This window comes from Lactuca saligna, chromosome 8, assembly GCF_052625555.1.
Source record: "Lactuca saligna cultivar CGN05327 chromosome 8, ASM5262555v1, whole genome shotgun sequence".
Classification (NCBI taxonomy): Eukaryota; Viridiplantae; Streptophyta; class Magnoliopsida; order Asterales; family Asteraceae; genus Lactuca; species Lactuca saligna.
Window position 1 is genome coordinate 19663690 of NC_136424.1, and position 22753 is coordinate 19686442.

At 34.2% G+C, this 22753-nt stretch overlaps 1 pseudogene across 2 annotated transcripts; it reads right to left on the reverse strand.

Moving 5' to 3' along the window:
- Positions 1-12744: 12744 nt before the first annotated feature.
- On the reverse strand, positions 12745-15431 carry LOC145012336 (ABC transporter G family member 1 pseudogene; annotated as a pseudogene). Of its 2 annotated transcripts, none has more exons than XR_013664449.1 (2): positions 15283-15431; positions 12745-15212 (listed from the first exon to the last, which is right to left on the reverse strand). The product of XR_013664449.1 is annotated as an ABC transporter G family member 1 pseudogene, transcript variant X1 (transcript). The 2 variants fall into 2 exon arrangements; XR_013664450.1 differs by having other exon boundaries at positions 12745-15201; positions 15283-15430.
- Positions 15432-22753: the final 7322 nt, after the last annotated feature.

A 22753-nucleotide genomic window follows, 5' to 3' on the forward strand; every position in this document is an offset into this window, starting at 1 on the left:
TTAAGTATATTGTTGTTTATATTTTTTATTTATATACTTTTGTATTTATAAAAAAATGATACTAATTTTTATTTCATTTTATTTTTATAAAAATAAAGTCACCATCAGTTTTCTTATTGAACGAATGAATGAAGATTAAATCCTCATACATAATATATCAACAACATAAACATAAACGTAATAATAACGATAATTTCATTTTATCTTTTTTACAATCATATTCAACTCCTCGCTATATAGTTTATTTATTTATTTTAATTAAATCAGTTTTAGCATTAATGCCCACAAAACAACATAGGCTAAAATTCCTGAAATATTAAGAAAAAATCTAAAATTCCAATATTTATTGATTGCATAAATATTTTGTTGATGGATAGCATTAGGAACTTTAGTTTTAACATGTCATTAGGTTGTGAGTTGTGTTGATCCATGTATGAACCTCAATAAATTGATCACTCTAAACATCCCATAAAAAAATTCTTTAAAAACAAAATCACAAAACCATTACAGATTTTACACATTGAGATCCAGTTTGCTTAAAATCATATAACGTTACAATCAAATAAAACAAACCTCCAAAAACAACTAGTTATTAACATCTTACAAGATACCAAAAACCAGATATTCATTTTCATCTCAACATAAAGATGCTAACGTTTCTTTTGGCGCTTGCTGCTCTTATGATCACTCTCACTCTCACTCTCCGACTCTGACCCCGAACTAGAATCGGAACCGAAATCAGAATCAGAACTAGAATCAGAACCGGAACCGGAACCGGAATCCGATTACGACGCAGACTTTTGTTGCATAATAAGACGAGGCATGTTCTTGATATACTCCCTCAAATTCTCAGTAATCCCACCAAGCCCAATGGAAGTAAAAAATTGATTGAAAACCGTGTGTTCTTGGGATTATCTCTCGGGGAAATCGACTCAAAAATCAAAATCCTCGATCTTGCATCACCGGCTCACTCAACCGCTCGGGAAAATAGACTCAAAAATCAAAATCGTCTTGGGATTATTACATACAAACCACTCCAAAATGACTACGAAACCAAAAAAGTCACTGTTTGAACGAAAACCCCAAAAATTTGCATACCACAGGGACCATTTTTGCAATTTTGTCTTTAATCTATTCTTTAGTTTTACGTTATTTTAAATAATTGTTACTTTTTAGTAATTAAAAACTACTTATTTGAAAATTTTCATTATTATATTAAAAAAACTATCATACTCTTTTATAGTACTTTCATTTTTTTCCTGAAAGCCATGAAATATTGAAAGAGAATGAACGATCCAAAAAAATGGTGATTTGAATTTCTAAATTATAGTACTTGTTACGTATATATATATATATATATATATATATATATATATATATATATATATATATATATATATATATATATATATATATATATATCACTACAAGAAAAATAACATTTTTATGATGTGCAAACCACGACACTCATTGATTTATGTTACGCAAAAGGGAGTGACATTAAAAAAGTGTCATCTCTTCAAAAAAAAAATTAAGGATTCAGGTCACGCATTATTGCGTGCCCTTAAATTAGTGTCTCATGTAAAAAAACACGGAGGGCACTTTATCTAAAATATGCGTCCTCTGTTAATGTCGCTTTATAATTTTTACTCAAAACACGCGTTCTTATTAGGGGGAAATGAAATCCTCTTAAAATTCTAAATTTTTTAAATACCCCACTTCAATATCTCCCTTCTCCCTTCGTTCTCTTCTTCCCTTCTCTCTCTGCAAACCCTAACCACGATACCATCTCTGCTATAAACCTCGACAACTCATATAATCGTTCTATAATTTTTTTCTTAAAATGTGGCGTTCATTCTTGAAGATCACAAAATGGCGACCAACAACTAGGGTTTTTATTTCCCACTTACATATAATCGTGATTTTCATCAAGACTTTCAAAAACACTTCCTTCACGTACACTTTTCTTCTTCAATCTCACATCCATTTAGCATACAAGAAATCTATTCGACTCATCACACACCAACTATTAAGGGAAGACGTCAAAGCATTCATAGACCGGATGTAGCAACAGTCAAAGATTCACCTCGTCTCACCTCGTCTCGCCTCGTCCATTCGAAAACCTCTTTGGTAACCTCTCCTCAGGTGACCTCGTGCTCACTTCTCCTCGTCGGAGACCCTGGCATCTGACCTCGACAGAGACTAGGACGATTGCTCAAATTTACATGCCCTAGTTTGACTAAGGTATGTTTTGTTTTTTCTCTCTTCCTAATGTTTTCGTTCTTCTATCCTCACTCCTCCATAATTTCTAAAAAATCCCGAAGCTTACTGGTTTTCTCATGATAAAAATTAGATTTTGGTTGTTTTAGTCGATATAGTTTTCATCGCAACATCTCTCTCTCTCTCTCTCTCTCTCTCTCTTTCTCTCTCTCTCTCTCTCTCTCTCTCTAAAACTATTACCCTCCATGGCGACGTCTCCATTTCTTTTATCTTATATCTTTCTCAAAACTGATCCCTATCTATTTTTGGTGGGTGATTAATAAAAAATTTGAACTCCCCATGTCAAATATCTCACGTAATTAGCTTAAGGTTCTTGGGTTCGGCTCCTAGTGTGTTTGGCGTCCTTGGTTGTGTGGAATTTTACAAATGAGGTTCTTTCGTAGCTGCATACTTTCAATTTTCGTGTTGAACTCATAATCTCATAAGCTTTATCCTCGTATGAGGATATTGCCTTCCCACTGTAGCAATATGTGTATTGTTCCATGTATTATTGTCCACAATCACAATAAAAAAAGATTCTCACCTTAGATAATCCCTTTATATTCCCTGTTCCCTTAGAAGATACGATTTGAGTGGTTTTTCCTCTAATTTATGGGGTCAAATTCTTTGTCTAGTCGTAAAGCTACTTTGGAGGGTTGTTTCCATGAACATGAATTAGTTATTGACGCCCACAAGGTGCTCAACACAATGTTTCTGTTAGGTCAGTTACTGACGCCCACAAGGTGCTCGACATAATGTCTCTATTAGTTTTTCACCAAGATGAGACCAATTTTGCTACTTTGTCTATCTATATGCAACAAATGGACTCGAGAACAAAATAATTGAACTATAATACTAGGAATTTAGGTTCACTTTTACCAATAAATCAATGTTTATTAGTGATGGCTTGTTAGCAACAAGTCAACTTGTTAACAATCTTAGCAAAGATGGTGAAATGTATTTTGTGTTAATAAGGATACCCTTAGTAATTAAGTTTGACATCTTTCTTTGTTGTTGTTGTAGGTTTGACAACCAAAGCAGAAACTTTATTTGGCATGTTATTGAAGCAGGGTTGTTAACTTCATATACAAAATTTACAAAAATCTCTTTTAATTTCTTTCCTTTATGAGCTTGTTAACTTCATTTTGAAATATAATAGACAACATTTTTTGTGTAGTGGAGCTGACATGTTTACTTCTGGTACCCAATCACCTACCTATCAGAAGGAATTTGGATTTAGTAGTCTCAATAATTTAACTAAATATGTTCAGCAGTCTTTAGTCAACATATTCTCCAGTCCAAAGGCTAAAGGAGAATCTAATCAGGTTATAAACTGTTATTTCTATTATATTTCTATATTATATATTTATAAATTCTGATTTTATCTTCTGTGTTTTTTCTGATTAAATATTATTATTCCAGATTGGTATTAAAGCAGACTAGCGAGGTCATAAAGGCCACCTTGTCATCTTTTTGGGAAACAAAACTATTCGATCAAGATTCCAAAGAATCATGTGAAATAATATTTCCATGTGATGTCAATGATTTCTTAAAAAGGTTAGAATGTGTTATTTATATTATTACTTTCAGTATTAAAGTGTTGAAATTAACAGAATTTGAATTATATGTTTTATTGATCAAACAGATTCAACAGTGAAGAACGTGCATATGTTTCCCATTTAATCCATCAACGGGCCAAAAAAGCAGCATTCAAGGAACCAAAGAGGTTGCTTAACAAGGTTACTTTATTTTTTTGTATATTTTTACCATCTCATTCAAAATTGGAGGTCTCACCAGTACCCTAAGTTATACCTTGTGCCCATGTATTAAAGCTATAATAAATATTTAAAAATTTGGTTTCTAATGATTTAGGTTCAATGCCCAGTTGAAATGGTATTTCAGTACTTATCACTTGTTATTTACACTTTTGTTGTATTTCAGTTGTGTATACCCAACCCCTCCCTTCAAAACCTCTTAGTTTTCAGTGTCAGAGAAGGTGAGGTGAGGTCTCGGTGGATCTATTTATCAGTTTCATGTAAATAAAAAAAATACACCCCTCAATTTTAAAAAAGGAAAAAAAAAAGATAAAAGTATATGTTGATATTTATTGCATAAAAATGCACGTATCTCTACAATACAACAGTGAAAAGCTCTAAAATGCACTATTTCTTCAAGTTTTTCTTTCTTTGTATTGAAGTGTTTATTTGGTGTTATGTGTCGGAACACTCAGGTAAAATTTAGTATTTAAAAAGTCTTTGAGAAGAAGGTTATATCCATCTTTTATCTTTGTTTTTGTGGTCAAACCAAACTCTTCCATAAACACCGATGTATGAAGCTACATATACCCGGAATTGTAATGGTCGATCCACTCCAAAAGCCAAAAATCAGTTGGGAAAAATATATCCACATCACCCTACAACAAATATAAAAAAAAAGATACGTAAATTTATTTATATTTAAAGAGTGCAAATATGAAACTATACATTGGCATCTAAATATGGATGTGTGTGGTGATTTATGCAACCTTTTTGATTATGGAGTTTGTTGTGTTGTGCGTGTGTGTTATATTAAAAATGATCAGCACGTCGTTATCGCTGGTGTTCCTCCCAGGTTCACCACAGGCCACCGTGCAAGGGTGGGTGTGGGATGTGTTGTTGCAACCTGTTAAGAGTAAGGGTTAAGGTTGTTAAGAGATGTTTCTTTTTAATTAGTGTAACCATGATATTTGATTCTGATTTTTGAATTGGGCTCATGTATCTGACTCTTTTGGCTCTTGCTCCAACTGTATCTCACTATTTCATCTTTGGTTCTCATTTTTTCATGTATCCTGACTCTTTTGATATGTTTTTTTTATTGTTTGTGTTCTTTGATATATGTTATTTCATTACTTTTTTTCGTTAATATTATAGTTGTTGAAAATAAAGTAATAAATGTCGAATTACCCTTCACATAAAGATTATTATAGTTGTTGAAAATAAAGTAATAAATGATGGGTAATGGAAAGAGGTTTGCTCCTTTTGGTCTTAGTTGGACAAAATTGCCCGTCTTGGAATTACTTTGGTCAAAGCCTTTTTTTACTAACTTTGTGGGGTTGTGGTCTTAGCTCATATACTTAAGATTGTTTTGTCCCTTGTTTAGTTTTTTTTCTTGATCTATTTTGGTGTGTAGCTACTCTGTATCTTTCCAAAAAATGAACTATTAATTTTAGTTATTTGATTATAATATTTGTTTTTTTTACGGGGCCTCATTTTTACTTTCGCCCTAGGCCCAAAATTAGCTAGGACCGACCTTGACGAATATGTTGCTTGAAGAAAAAGCACAAGGGAGCCGCTTGAAGAACAAACGACCCTGGTTGCAGGAAGCCTTAACAGGTCTCTCTCTCTCTCTCTAAGTTCAAAAAAAAGATGATAGTTAATATCTGATATGAAGTCTGTATATATCCTTCAATTGCTATACATACAATACTCCCAATAAACAGAATAACAAGTAGTAATATAAATTGATAATGAATAACTGATCTAAATTTCAAAATATTTTAGGTTGAAGTAACACATGCAACTCTTCTTTCCTTGATAGAAAATTACTGTAGAGAAGCATGGGTTCGAAATCTCCAGAAACAAATTGAGAAAATTTACCGTGAGGTTTGCTTTGCTGACTTCATATTTGATCATTTTAATGTGAAATAGCGACTTACTTTCACTAGTTTATTTCATTTCTTCCTATTACATTTACAACATTGTACTTTGAATTATCCACCCAATTATAGCAATATCATCAAAATACTAAGCAATTTATAGTTCAAGAGAACACGAAACAAGCCTGGTTGCAGGTTTGTTTTTCTAGCAAGTAGGTTAAAATGGTCATTTTACCTTCTTCATATTCAGATCATTCATTCAGTCCCAAACTATTTGATAAAATGCTAAAGAGAATATCATCTACCAGGTAAATTATAAATATTAGTATTGCTACTAGAAAATAAACTATGAAGAAGCTATACTTTTTTTTTTGCAGCTTGTTACATGGATTGAAGCATTGAAGACAACAACAATGGTTTCGACTTTGGACTTACAAATATATATATATATATATATATATATATATATATATATAATATGTTATTTTCCAATTTGAATGAATGGGTATTAATTAACTTTTTTGGTATTTTCAGATGTACCAAAGATGTAGTCAGCATGAACGCATTGTCAGCATTCTAGATGATTATTTGAGAAAGAACCCAAAAGATGCTGATCTGAGTGTGGTCCATTTATTGGCTTCAATGCATATGTTGGGAAATGCACATGACAAAGCTCTTCAACATATTTAGTATGCACAACAGAATTATTCTGCTGCTAAAGACTTACCTGTTGAGTTGTTGGTTCAAGCAGGGATATGCATGATTGTGACATCCCTATTTTCACGTCCAGAAAATACCTATTTTGTTTATGCTTTATAAAAATCAGAGTACCTCTTTTAATAAAAATATTGCGGAATTTGTTCCCAGTAAAACATGATAAATACGTTATCAAAACATTTCCGAAGAAAAATATTTTTAATTCGTTTTAAAACATTTGGGATGTCATCGTCAATACAGAAACATAAGCATAAACAGAACTTATATTTATTTACACTAGTGATCTATATCTCTTTAATCTCTCAGTGTAATGTGACTTAATCTCAACACCTGTAATATAAATAAACTGAGTGGGTCAGGTTGGGAAACCTGGTGAGTACATAGGGTTTTCAACCCACAATAATATAATTATTATGTTTAAACAATCAAACAATCGACCCAACTACCCATCCCCATTATCTTCTTTACTCTTAAGGATCTATCCTAAGAGTCATCTATCCCGCATCCGTTCATTCTGAAGTCCTTTGCTTCCAGAGTTATAGGATTGACACTAAATCCATAGTTGCCAATGCTCGTTCGTAAAACACTAATTCCATAGCTGTTGGGTACTAAATCCATAGCTACCAGTGTTTATCTAATAGGTACTAAGTCCATAACTACCAATTCCTAACAGGTACTAAGTCCATGGCTACCAGTGTTTGTCCAATAGGCACTAAATCCATAGCTGCCGATGTTATTTGTTATACACTAAGTCTATAGCTGCCAATGTTTACTCACATCATCTTTTATCTCTCATCATTCATCTACCCATATCATACCCAACATACTTGTATATTTAAAATACGCATACAATTCAAATCATTTAAAACATGTATAAAAAAAACGTTCATTCAACATAGACATGAAGTATTTAGATAATATGCACACATAACACGTAGTTTATATAAAATACTTCATATATATATGTGTAAGATGAAAGTAACTATGCACTCACCTGAGAAGATGGTGACTCGGTACTCGGACAATGCTTCATTTACTTTAAAATAATTTCTTTCGACAAAACCTAATATCATTACAACTAGATTTTAGTCTAATATTTACCGTGACTAATTATTAGTCTTATTATTATTATTATTATTATTATTATTATTATTATTATATAAACGTTTAAACAATACTTTCCAACAACTATGTACAGACAAGGACCAGACATAAAACACCGGAAGGCAGGACCATTTTGACGTATAACACTTCTGAAATCCAACAACCCTATGTGGCCCTTTAAACCAGATTCCCCGTACCGCGAGTAGTTAAAAAGATATTATAACGACACTTATATAAGTCATAATAATAGCTCAAAAATTTATTATAAGTTCATAATAACAATATTAATTTTAAATATAAGTTATATTAAAATATGGTAAGAATAACTTATTTACAAGGAGATTTTAGCTAGGAGTCGGGCTCTGTAGGGGCATAACTTCGTCGCTGAATCTTTTTAAGAAAGATTCGTGCAGCGTTTCAGCGCTCACCTTACTATACTAAAAACTACAGAAAGAGAAGTCGAATCACGAGGGACCGAAATGCTCGGGGGATAAGGAGAGAAAGACTCTTGAATCAAGAGAATGGTGCAAGAAATATGAGAGCCCAATGCTCTTATTTATACTAATTAAATTTTCAAAAACTACCCTTCATAATTAATTAATGGCATTTTAGTTATATAAACAACTAAACACCATTTTATAATACTATTTTAAATATATTTAACGATATTTGTACTAAACTAATGTCGAAAAAACTTAATATTAGTCTTATAATGACCGCATCGTCGATATCTTTCTAATGATATATACATATGTATATATATGTGTACGCATATATGATTTATACTTTATTTTAATACGTAAATATGCTATTATAACTTGTAACTCCTTCATACGAACTCCGTTTTTGACGTCATTTATATCCACACATAGGTGGAGACGTACTTTACAACTTTCATTTAGACTTTGTCGGCTAATTTTGACTTTATTTTTTAAGTTATATTTTTAACAAGCCGGGACAGAATTGGTCTGTTAAAATCTCATAACTTCTTCATCCGATGTCCATCTTCGTCCGTCTTTTTATCGTTATGCTGCTAATAATGAGATCTTCAATTCTCATTTAGGTTGTGTCGACTAAAAACCGCTCGATCTAATATTCGAGTTTCGAGCTGTACACTGCTAATGCTGAAACTTTGAAAAATCATAATTGCCTCATATGAAGTCATATTTAGACGTTCTTTTTATGCACGCTCTTGGTTTAACATATTCTACGACTTTCATATAGATTGCCAAGACTAAATATCGCTCTAACGTAAATTCACTATTTACGTCGCGTTGTGTCGTGCCGGTTCTGTCACGAAACTTCGAGAGATCATAACTTCTTCATTATAACTCGGATTTCGGCATTCTTTATATGCACGGAAACCTTATGACATATACTACAACTTGGTTATTATTATTTATTTTGAACACCCTTATATCAAAAAGTCATTTTTGATGCTTATCGTCTCTAAATTGACTAATCCGGATCTACGGGTGTTACACCAATCACATAAAAATTTCACAAAGAAAACAAGTCTAAAGGTTTTGTGTTAAAACTAATGAACAATAATTTTCAATGATAATAACATCAAATTAAAAATTACATAATGTTAGCTACAACTAAACTGTATTTTAAATAAACATCATTAATGAAATTAGAAAATAATTGCATAAATAAAAATTTAAATTAATCAATCATAACAATTGCTAAAAATAATACTAAATAGATAATTATATTTAATTCTGTTTATGAGAAATGTGGGTTGATGTCAATGAATATTATTGTTTAAAATAGATGAGATTATATATATATATATATATATATATATATATATATATATATATATATATATATATATATATATATTAGTGTACAAATATTATATCAAAATTACTGTCAATATCATAACCATTATAAAGATATATCTTTGAATATTCTAACAATATATTTTAAACATGTGTTGCGCAACGCGCGATAATTCGTCTAGTTCTCTAAATAAATTGGATAGATCTAAAACCAAAACAAATTTGACTAGAAAAACTTTGGTTGACTTACTTTGTAATATTGAAACAACTTAGTCGAATAGGTTAAAACTCTCAGGTTTGCTTTTCTCTTCTTTACTCAACAGTGTCTCTTAGCCACTGCGTCCCTCTAATGACCTCACATCTCTAGCTTCCAAAACTCCGACTCTTTCAACTTTGTTCTGCAGTGGACATACCCGTTATGATGTAATCCATGAAGAACTAACCTAGTATGACATTTAACATCCGATCCCGGCAACCCATTTTGACCAGATTATTTGATGAGATCAGCTAGGGTTCCTCCGGAGCCATACTCGACCAACAAATTGTAAGCCATTTGTCCATCCTTTCCGGTTGTAATCTCTTCCCAATACATCTGATCACATTACGACACCCTCAGATATTATTCAAAACCTCTCTCGTTTTAAATTAAAGACGAAGCAGAGACCTCAACCGATTTCACAACCATAATTGAAAGGTAAGAGTTGTATCTATATTTGGGTTTCTTCAAATTCGCAAGAAATACAGGCATACTTGCTTTGTTCAAGCACCTCATGTTCTTACTTCCTTCTCTTTCTATCATCGTTCATTGCCTAATTCTCGGAACTAATTGAACTCTTTTTTTTCTCGTTACCTTTCTTCAAAATTGAATCCATTCCCAAGTGATGTGGGTAACTTGGTTACGAAAGATAGGTTGAAAACAAGCGATTGAAACCGATAAATTAAGCAATTGAAACCAATAAATCATAAGGGTTTATAGAGTTAGGCTATTTTGTTGTTTCGATCATGATTGACGGGAATCTCCGATAAAGTCTCGATATTTATGGTCAGTCTACGATTTAATGTCAACTTTTATTTTTTGAATATAAAAGTTCCGATTATTTTATATTTTTCCCCAAATTAACGAAAGAGTCCTTATTTTTTTTTCTCAACAGAAAATGACAGGTTGTCGTATAAAACTAGATAATCGAGACTTTCTATTCAAAAAATAAATGTTAAGATTAAACCGTAAATTGATAAAAAAAACATTGATATTTTATTGGAGATTTCCCATTAATTAACTCAAAAACTATCAATTTGGAGAAAATATCATTATTGCAAAAAAAAAAAAATAGTTTTTAGTTAACTTTTTAATTAATTTCACATTTCGATTTTGGTTTTACATTTAACTTTATATTAAGATCATTTTTGTAATGTTTAAAAACAGACTTTGAACAATTTTCATGTTTATTTGACGTAAATCAATAACTTATAAGGATATATTATTTTGAAAGTTAATTAAATAGTTAGCACCAAATTCAAAATTATAAATGAGTTTAATGTACTAAACACACATCCACTCCCACCTCACCCACCTCTATCCACCCCTACCTTATCATCCCTAACCTACCACACCCTTACCTACCCACACCCATCCACTCCCAAGCCCACCCCTCCCCCACAAACACACATACACACACTCCCACAAACACACATACACCTACACAAACATCCACCCACATAAACACTGACATTGACACCGACACACCCGCAAACATAAACACACACAAACACAAACACATATGCACACCTAGCTACCCACCTACCTCCTCACACATGTCTACAAACACTCACACACACATACACCCACACCCAACCGCGCACACACACACACACACACCCTTCCACAAAAACATACACACACATAAAAACATGCACATACACCCACCTACCCAACACCATTACCACAATCACCAACCTACCATCATTATCATCACCATCACCACCACCACCACAACCGCTGCCATCATCACCACCACCACTATCCCATCACCACCTGACCACCACCAGAATCGCCACCGCCATCACCACCACTGCCACAATTGCTGCCGCCACCATCACCACCCCCCCCCCCCCGCCCCCACCCTCACCCTACCAGTGCTACCAATTTCTAATTATGAAAACTAGTAGAAAAATAAATATCTAAACACGTTTTCTAATTTTCTAAAACTGGAAATGAAAAATAAATAAATTTTACTTAAACGTGTTTTCTAAATTTTCCAATGACAAATGAAAAACGAAAACCGAAAAGGGAAAAGGGAAAATGAAAAATGAAAACTGTTTTTTTGTAACTAAACGCAACCTTAATTATTTTTGCATTTGTTTGTGTGGTTACGAATTAATAAAAGAGAGGAAACCACAAAGAATATGTGTGTGTGAGAGATGTGAGATGTGAGGAAACCACAAACTATTTGGTGTTGGAACTGAATCGGAATTGTATTATTATATGCTTTTGTGTTCTAGATTCATTGAAATCTCATTTTTCAGTTTTGGTTCTGGGCCGGTTTGGTCCAATTCCAGATCTCATCCCCTAGATTTAACTCTCATTTGAACTTCCTCAAATTTTAGCTTATTTTCATTTTAAATTAATATGTTTTATTTAGTGATTTTATGATTCCTATGAATCACATGATTATTAGCCATTTAATTTCTATAATTTCCATCAATTTTAACTTTTGAAAATACCCATCAAATTTTGATCCATCTTTATAAAAGGTCGAGTGTATTTGTGATTGTTCTTGGAATTAATAAGCTCTATTTTTTTCGTGTGCTTGGGGCTCACAAAAAAATAGAGGGGCATATTTATCATATAGGGCGTGTTTGGCATAGAGCTTTTGGAAGCGTTTAGGAGCTTCTAACTTTTAGCTTTTGACAAAACGCTCTAGTTTAAACAAAAAGCTTCGTTTGACAGTACGAGCGTTTAGCTTTTAGTTTTATCAAAACGCTCCGATTCTAAAAGCTACTTCATGTAGCTTTTAACAAAACGCTCCGGAGCTTTTAAAATCAATTTCCATAATTACCCTTAAAAATATATTTATATACTTTTTTATTTTTAATTAATTTTCCTTTTATGTAATTTTATATATTTTAAAAGCTTCCAGCTTCTTTTGTCAAACATTCATATAAGAAATAAAAGCTACAGCTTCCCGCTACCAGCTACCAACTACATTCTACCAGCTACCCGCTACCAGCTAACCGCTACCCGCTTCCAACTAACAACTATTTTTGCCAAACACGCCCATAATATTATTCTATTCAGAGTTTGTCTATTAAAACAACAAATTTATGACAATATATTTAAAGAGATTACCCTCGGCAAAGTAGGGGTAATTCATTAGAAAAAAGAAACAAATTACTTGAAAAATAATCAAAAATAAAACCTTTTCCCTTCTTCATGACAAAGAGAAATGTAAAATAGTCACACATTATTACACCAAGATTCAAACTTTGACACTTTACCTCCTCTTGTTTTTGCTTCCCACCAATAAGCATAAATAGAACAGAACCCTGAAGAAGAACCCCCATGCGACTGTTACCCACAAGCAACCCCATTTGCTCAGGTCGGTGATCCCTTGTTGCTTCAATATATCGACGCCGGTGGTCAGGCAAGTGCTGCCGCTGATATTGATGCCGAGTGATCCGCTCATGCTTTGCAGTAGTTTTGCTTTCACGGTGTTATCCACGGCGGCGAGAGGGCTGTTGTCGAAGATCTGAGTTCCTCGGATGAAGCATTTGATAGGGTCGTCGAATTCATTCTGTAGAACAGCTTCGTAAGGGTACTTGACAAGAGAAAGGTAGTGAAACCAGATCCAGTAACCTGGGATTCGATCACGAGTGATGAAGAATCCACTAAATAGAAGGAAGTAAGCTAGAATCGCGACGACAATGGTGTAACCGAGCATCACTTGAGGAACGACGCCGGAGAGAAATGTAACGAATGAACTTCCTGCCCAGAAGGATGCTAGTATCACAAAGAAGTAAAAGATGAAACCTGAAACACCACCGGCTAGTCCCACCGCCCAAAAAGTAATGGCGGCGAATGCGAGTGAGAGGAAGATGAGTGATGGGATTGAAACGAGTGAGTGAGATAGTACGTATGAAGATCGCCGGTAAGCGTTGTAGGCGGTTTCTCTCATGAAAATGTAGCGCTCTTGGAGGAAGACCGGTAAGGCGTCGGCGCAGGTGTAGAAGGTTGTGGACATGGCGAATGCGAAAAACCCTAATCGTTCTTGAACGCCTCTTGGGGAATTATCGAGGTTCCAGAACACGGTGGCGAGTATGAAACCGGTGATTGTCACCGCAGCTAATCGGATTCCGAATAGCTCAGGCATTCTTCGTGAATTTGTAAAGGATCGTTTTGATAAAACCGCCATTTCCATCCACATTGGATTAGCAAATGTTGGGACCATAGCAGTCGGATTAGTCCCGTTGTTGGCGCCGGCGCCGGAGACTAATTTGCCTCTGGATATGCTTGCACTAATTGCTTCTTTCAGAGTTAATCCATGGGTTGGGGTTTCGTTTCCGTTGAGATTTTGCTTCCGGTTTAGCCAGGTTTTGTTGAATTCCACCAGCCTTTTGGTTCCTCCAGGAGTCCCTTCCAGTTCTCTGATCAAATCGAGCGCAAATTCCGTCCGATTCTCCTTATCTGGAATCGGACGTCCGAAATCAGAGAAGAATAACGGAAGTTCCGCCGGAGATCCGTTGTAGACGGGCTGTCCCCGGGATAGAAACAACAGGCGGTCGAGTAATCCGAGAAGACGGTAACTCGGCTGGTGTACGGACATCATAACGATGCTGCCGCTCTGTGCAATCCGTTGCAAAACTTTGACCACCATGTAAGCACTGGTTGAATCAAGCCCTGACGTCGGTTCATCCAGAAACAAAATAATCGGATCATGAATGATGTCGATTCCGATCGAGACACGGCGGCGTTCTCCACCTGAAACACCTCTGTGTCCTTCATCACCGATGACTGTTTTAGCAGCGTTTCGGAGTCCTAATTGGTCAATTAACGCTTGAACTCTAAGCTTCTTCTTCGATTTGGAGAACGTTCGAGGAAGACGGAACTCGGCGGCGAACATGAGAGTTTCCTCGACTGTTAACATCGGAAATAACAGATCATCCTGCATCACATAAGCTGAAATCACCTTAAGCAACCTGGATTCCAATTGCTCGCCGTTCAACGTTACAGTTCCTTTCAAGCTTCCTTTCGCGATCCGATTCGCCAGAGCATCGATCAAAGTTGATTTTCCAGACCCACTCGCACCTAACACCGCTACTAACTCGCCGTCCCTCGCTTCACCGGAGATATCATTCAACAGAATCTTGCTTCTGGAAAACAGATGCTCACTTCCAACAGAAGAATCACCAAGCCTCTCCCGGCGACCAAACAGAGAAGGAACCTCCATCTTTCTCCGAACTTTCACACTGTAAGTCAGATTATTGAACTTCAAAACAAACGGCAACGATCTAGGCTCGTTGCTGGTTTCGCTCATCTCCAAAACACGATGCGCCGGAGTCTCATCACCGTTCGCCTCCTTCCTTATGTCTCCGACGAACTTAAGAAGCTCTCCGAGAGACGGAGAGGCACCCACCTGTCCTCTTTGGTAAAACGCCGCCATGCTATCCTCTTCATTCTCCGCCACTACACGAGGCATGCTTCCCCTGCAACCAAACTAAAACCACCGTCACTCACTCCGCCGATAAGAAACTCGCTGAGAGATCAAGTGTGGAAGAAGAATTTACTGTTTAGAGAGAATTCTTGTGTTGATGAGTGTTCTGAGAATGCATGGAGATGAAGAGTGTGTGAGCGTGTGTTTATGATGGTGTCTGTTGTGTGTGGGTGGTGACCTACGTCGCCTAATATAGAAAGTCTACAAGTTTTGTAATAAGAAAATACAAATATGGAATCGTGCAGGGGTTAACGTGGCCATTTGTGGATGGTTCTTTATCCTAGAAGAAATGTTTTAAAACCCGGGTCGATCCGGCCGGTTCAACCGGTTGGACCGTAATCCGGGATAGAAGACGGGTCAATTGAGAACGATTTTTTGTAAAAATACGGATTGAATCGAACCGATCAGGTTTTTTCCCTAAATCGCGGTTCAACTGCTTATGTTGAACTGGTTAAAACCGGATTGACCCATTTTAATAGGGCTTGTATAGTTGGATACAAGTAGCGAACGTTAAAACAACGAGCCGTTTGCGGTTTTTTCAATGTTTAAACTTTGTGGATATCAAATTATTGGTTTTATATGTTTATACATTATGCTAAATATAAAAATATATAAAAATAGAAAAAGACCATAAACCGGGTTGACCCAACAGTTGAACTGGTTAATCCGTGAACCAATCATCACACTGGATCAATTAAAAACCCGGGTTTTAAAACATTACCTAGAAGTAAAATTAAATAATAAATAAACTTACAAAAATCAATATCATTTTGTTAATTGCTATATTTTAGGACTATATTTATACTTTTATATTCAAGTAATAATCTTATAAAACACTTTGTCTAATTTTTTGCCTCTACAATTTAAATAAAGGTCGTACTTTATTAAATGACTTATGCTCGCATGGAAAATAAAAAAATAGTGTTGCTTAGAAATTAGGTGCGGGTGGTAAACTACTTTTGCATGTAGTTTGGTCAAATGAAACAAAAGGGGCGGTTTTGCATGTTTACGCCGTGAACGTTGCTTCATGCTTGTTAGGCACCCCACACCTAAAAAAAGTGTGGTTAAGACCATTAGTAACATATCACATGTATACGTACATACGTTATCTATACATATACAAGCCCTTGTGATATTAACATAGTGATTGAAATATTTAATTCCATACTCGGATAGCTTGGGATGCCCCTAAAAAAAAATAGTGTAATTTTTTTTTTTTGAAAATTTCGTTTATAGTTGTGGTGATACCTGGAAAAAAAACTTGGGTTACTCTAAAAAAGTTAGGTTATTTTTCAAATTCTAAATGCAAATACAAAATAACCTAATAAGTGGTCTAAACTTGTTAAGCCCAAGTAACCAAATGTCCAACACACAAAAAAGTTTAATGAAAAAAAAAAAATAGCTCAAATATTGCAAAATCGGTATAAAGAAAACAAATCAAAAACTCAATCGACGTCCCTGCTTGCAACTTGAAGTTTCGACTGATGTTACCACTACTTCCTTATATTCTGTCGTTGGTGATTTGTTGTTGTTGCCGCTTGTCGTGGGCTTATTCCGATGAGATACTCCCGTGGTGAGAGATCAATGATCAAATGGCACAATGAAACAAGTAAAAAAAAAAAAAAAAAAAAAAAAAAAAAAAAAAAAAAAAAAATCTGTTATTTATTGTCTGGTTAATTCAAATTCAATTTTTTGCTATTGTGTTGAAAATTTTGAAATTACCAGTTACGTTTGTTAGATAAGGGACTTAGGGTTAACAATTAGTGATTATTTGTTGTTTAAACTTGAAATCAAGTTTATGGTTGATATATTTTGAATTTTTTATTGTAGGTTGCTATTTGTTGTTGAAATTTAAGTCTTGAAATCAAGTTTATAGTTGATATATTTTGATAGTTTAATTGTAGGTTGCTATTTTTTGTTGAAACTTGAAATCAAGTTTATAGTTGATATATTTTGATTGTATATTGCTATTAACAATTTTTTTCAAAAGCCAACTAGATGTTGGTGTAACTCCCGTAGATTCGGGCTAGTCAATTTAGAGACAATAAGTATCAAAAATGACTTTTTGATAAAAGATTATTTAGAATAAATAATCTTAACTAAGTAATAGTATATGTCACAAGGGTTTTGTACATATAAAGAACGTTGAAATCCGAGTTATAACGAAAAAGTTATAACTCGTCCAAGTTTACGGCTAAATCGGCATGACACTGCGTGACGTAAAAAGCGAGTTTACGATAAAGTACTTTTTAGCCTTAGCGATCTAAACGAAGGTCGTAGCATACGTTAAACCGAAAGCATGCATAAGAAGAACGCCCAAATATGACTTCGTATGAGGAAGTTATGATTTTTCTAAGATTTGACATAGCAATGCTCAACCCGAAATTCGAATTTTAGATCGATCGATTTTTTTGCCAACGCAACATAATTGAGACATGAATATCTTATTCACAATAGCGAAACGGTAAAAAGACAGACGAAAACGGACGTCGGATGAAGAAGTTATGAATTTTAATAGGTTTTTCCTGTCCCGACCTGTTAAAAATATAACTTTAAAAATAAAATCAAAATTAGCCGACGGAGTCTAAACGAAAGTTGTAGAGTTCGGAATCACTACCTACGCGTGGATATAAAGAACGTCAAAAATGGAGTTCATATGAACGAGTTATAAATTATAATAGCATATTTACGTGTTAAAATAAAGTATAAATCATATATACGTATACATATATACATATGTATATATCATTAGAAATGTATCGACGATGTGGTCGTTATAAGATTAGTGTTGAGTAATTTCGACATTAGTTTAGTACAAATATCGTTAAATCTATTTAAAATAATATTATAAGGGGTGTTTAGTCGTTTATATAAGTATAAGGTCATTAAGTAACTAGTTTTTGAAAATTCAATTACTATAAATAAGAGCCTGTAGGCTCTCATATTTCTTGCACTATTCTTTTGATTCAAGAGTATTTCTCTTCTTATTCCCCGTACATTTCGGTCCCTCGTGATTCGACTTCTCTTTTTGTAGTTTTTAGTATAGTACGGTGAGCGCTGAAGCGCTGCAAAATCTTCTTAGAAAGATTCAACGACGAAGTTCTGCCCCTGCAGAGCCTGACTCTTAGCTAAAACCCCTTTGTAAGTAAGTTATGTTTACCCTACTGGCCTACTTTAAGTATAGCTTATATTTTAAATTAATATTGTTATTATGAACTTATAATAAATATATGGGCTAGTATTATGACTTATATAAGTGTCGTTATAATATCTTTTTAACTACTCGCGGTACGGGGAATCTGGTTTGAAGGGTCGTCTAAGTTGTTGGATTTAAGAAGTGCTTTAATGCCAAAATGGTCATACCCTCCAGTGTTTCATGTCTGACCCCTGTCTCTAAATAGTGGTTGAGAAGTATTGTTTAAACGTTTATATAATAATAATAATAATAATAATAATAATAATAATAATAATAATAATAATAATAAGACTAATAATTATTCACGGTAAATATTAGACTAAAATCTAGTGGTAATAATACTAGGTTTCGTCGAAGAAAATTATTTTTAAGAAGCGAAGCTTTGTCTGAGTTCGGAATCACCACCTTAATAGGTGAGTGCGTAGTTGCTTTCATCTTACACATAGATACAAAATATTTTATATAAATTACGTGCTACGTGTGCATATTATCTGTATACTTGCTATCTATGTTGGATGAATGATTTTATACATGTTTTAAATGATTTAAACTGTATATGTATTTTATATCTACAAAATATGTTTGGTAAAAGATGGATAGACTAGAGATGAGATAAATGATGAGCGATGAAAGATGAGATGAATGATGGGCGATGATATATGAGTGGTAAACGATAGTGAGAAGCGATGAGTCAAGCGATGGCCCCGTCATCTAGCAGAGTATAGATGACAACCACAGACTATTCAAGTTTTAGATAGTCCAGTGGAACACTAGCAGACTCGCAACCTGCAGGTGTTGTGAACGACGTGTTCACCCGGTGTACTCTAAGAACCCATTGACATGTATTGCGAGTGGACTCTCAAAAATAATATTGTCGATAAACGAGATAAACCTTGACAACTATGGAATTAGTGTCTGTTGTATAAACCCTGGCGACTATGGACTTAGTACATGTTGTATAAACCCTGACAACTATGGACTTAGTGCATGTTGTATAAACCCTGGCGACGATGGACTTCGTGCCTATGCCTTAGGATAATCCTTAGGAATGAATGAACGAGCAATAGCTGATTCTTAGGGTATATCCTTAAGAGTAAAGGAGATAATGGGTATGGGTAATTAGGTTGACTGTTTGATGTATAAACATAATAACTATATTATTGTGGGTTGAAAACCATATGTACTTACCATGTTTCCCAACCTAATTTACTCAGTTTATTTGTATCACATGTGTCAATATGAAGTTACATTACACCGAGAAATTTAAAAAGAGATGTAGATCACTAGTGTAAATGAATGTAAGTTATGTTTATGTTTATGTTTATGTATTGACGATGACATCCCAATGTTTTGAAAATGAATAAAAATACATTTTTTCGGAAATGCTTTAATAACGTATTTATCAGGTTTTTTGGGGAACAAATTCCGCAACATTTTTATTAAAAAATGTACTTTGATTTTTATAAAGCATAAACAAAATCGATCTATTCTGGCCGTGAAAATGAGGATGTCACAATTGGAGAAAACAATGGTAAGGAACTTCCAAAAAAATAGGGCTAATGATAGTACACAAGAACCATAATTTAATGAACATACTCTAAAACCACAAGAACCACAAACCAATGAACCTACTTCAAAACCACGAGAACTACAATCTAATGAACCTACTCAAAAACCAAAAGTGACACAATCTTTTGATTTGAATGATCTTCCTTCGGATCTAGGAGCAGACCAAATATTAGGGATGAGCAAAAGGACCGAACCGGTTGGAACCGGCCCGAACCGGACCGGAATCAGGAACCGGCTTCGGCCAAAATCAAGAACCGAACCGGCCCGATGGTTCTATCGGTTCCGGTTCTACCGGTTCCCGGTTCTTGTCGTGTCTTCAAATGTTGGAACCGGTCCTTGAAAATAGCATTATACATTTCCGGTTTTTGCCGGTTCTATCGGTTCCGATTATATCGGTTCCGGTTCCTACCGGTTCCCGGTTCCAAAAATCCACAAAAATAACGTCCCGGTCTCGGCCCGACCGGTTCCATCGGGTTCCGGTTCCGGTCCCGGTGCCGACCGGTTCCCCGGTCCATTTGCACAACCCTACCAAATATTACATCTTATAATCCTAATCAAATGGATGGGTTAAGGAGGACATATTTGATTAAAGGACATTGTCAACCAAAGAGTCATAATTATGAATTTATCTTTTTGGTAAGAAGTCAATACGTTATGTTGTGGAATGGTTTAATGATTTTCCATGGTTATAGTATAACATTAAAAATAAGAAGGCATATTGTTTTTTTGTTACTAGTTTGGAGACATGGTAAGGGAAAAGGTGGAAAACACGCATTTATAACCGAAGGCTTTAACATTTGGAGTAAATAAAATCATTTCCGGAAACATATGGGTAGTATCAAAGTTATCACCATAAGGCCCAAGAAAAGCGTGATTTGCTATTGAGAAAAAACCAATCTATTGGTGAAGTCTTTCATAAGCAAATAGAACTTGAGCAAAGTAATTATGAAATTTGATTGCATGCTACAATTTGTAGTTGTATATTTTTATTAAAAAAATACATTACCATTTCATTGACATGATGAGATGGAAAAGTCTAATAATAAAGGACTTTACATTGAAATCTTATCTTTGATTAGAGAAGATAATGAGAATATTTTTAATGTACTCTAGAAAATGCTCCAAAAAATTGAATGTTGACTTCTCTGACGATTCAAAAAAATATTGTCAATTGCTTTTCAAAAGAGATAATCAAGCCTATTTTTTATGAAATTGGTAAAGATGTGTGAGAAATATTAGTTGATGAGTCTAGTAATGTTTTCAAAAAAGAATAAATGACTATAGTTTTAAGATATATTGATATACTTGGGATTGTAAAAGGAAAGATTTATTGGATATGTTCACGTGTTAGATACATCTTCTTTAACTCTTAAATTTACCATGTATTTACCAATAACAACTTGAGTATGGCTCAGGGGAGAAATCATAAAATATTTATTTCTTTACTGTGATATTAATTTAATTTTTATTTCTTAGATCTTTTTATTACTTTTTTTAAATATACAGGTGAGGGGGCAAGATTACAATGGAGCAAGTAATATGAGTGGTGCATTCAATGGTTTGGAATCTTTGGTATAAAAAATAAATAAATAAATTTGGATGGAGAGTGTCGAATACCAAGAGTTTTGCATGCTCTCCCTAGATGTATGAATGGTCTTGATAAAACACGAGAATATGAGTAAAATAAATACTCTCCGGTCATCGGTAGTCGGTTGATTCTGTCATTGAAAACTGACCGAACAAGTACCAAAGTAACAATAAGAACTCTGGATGAAAAATCTCTGCTATGCTGAAAAATGTTGATGTACCCACACTGTGATGCCATAACTCATGAAGCGGTCTTCAATACATAAAGTCCATTTGGTTAAGACACATGGTTTGTCAACCGAAGATCAAGAGCGACAAGTCATAAAAGGTCTTCGTAGAGAGAAGATTGCAAAACAATTTTGTTGATTAGAGTAACTGCAGTGCAATCATCGTGAAGAAAAAATATGATGTCTAACTACGGTATGGATGATAAATGGTCTTAAGACACTGATCCAATGAATGTTGGGCGACAGACCTTGATTAAAGGGTAATCCGCATAGAAATAATAAAATTATTCTAATATAATCAGCATGAAGTAATCCATCGTGACGATCGAAGCTTGAATAAATATCTGATAATAATCTATTTTGAGAAGACAATAAACTGAGTCTTGTAAAAATTATTCTTCACAAAAGTACTTCCGATCATGGGTTGCGGTGATGGTAAAAATTAAAGAAAATATATATATATTTTTAAATGTTGTTAAAATAAAATTTGATACCAAAGGGCTTCTAGCCCAGCGGTATCTGGTGGTGCCCTCCCTCATTGAGGTGAATTTAGGTGAATTTAGGTGTTAATTTAGGAGTAGTTTATATATATATATATATATATATATATATATATATATATATATATATATATATATATATATATATATATATATATATATATTATATTTGTCGGTTCAAAAAAAATGGTGAAAAAGATGAGTATTAAAAAAATAATGGGTTTAAAAAAATATAATAAATGAGTGTTAATTAAAAAAAATGGGCTGAAAAAGAAAGAAAAAAATGGCTGAAAAAATATTGCGGTATAAAAAAATGAATCAATGATTAAAAAAATCGGGTGAGAAAAAAAAGGCTTCAGTATGAGAAGGTTTGGCAAAGGCGAGGTTTAAGAAGAAGGTAGGAAGGAGGCAAATGGTAGGTTGAGAAGAGGACGGAGGAGGGTGTTACATCTCCAATTTCACGGC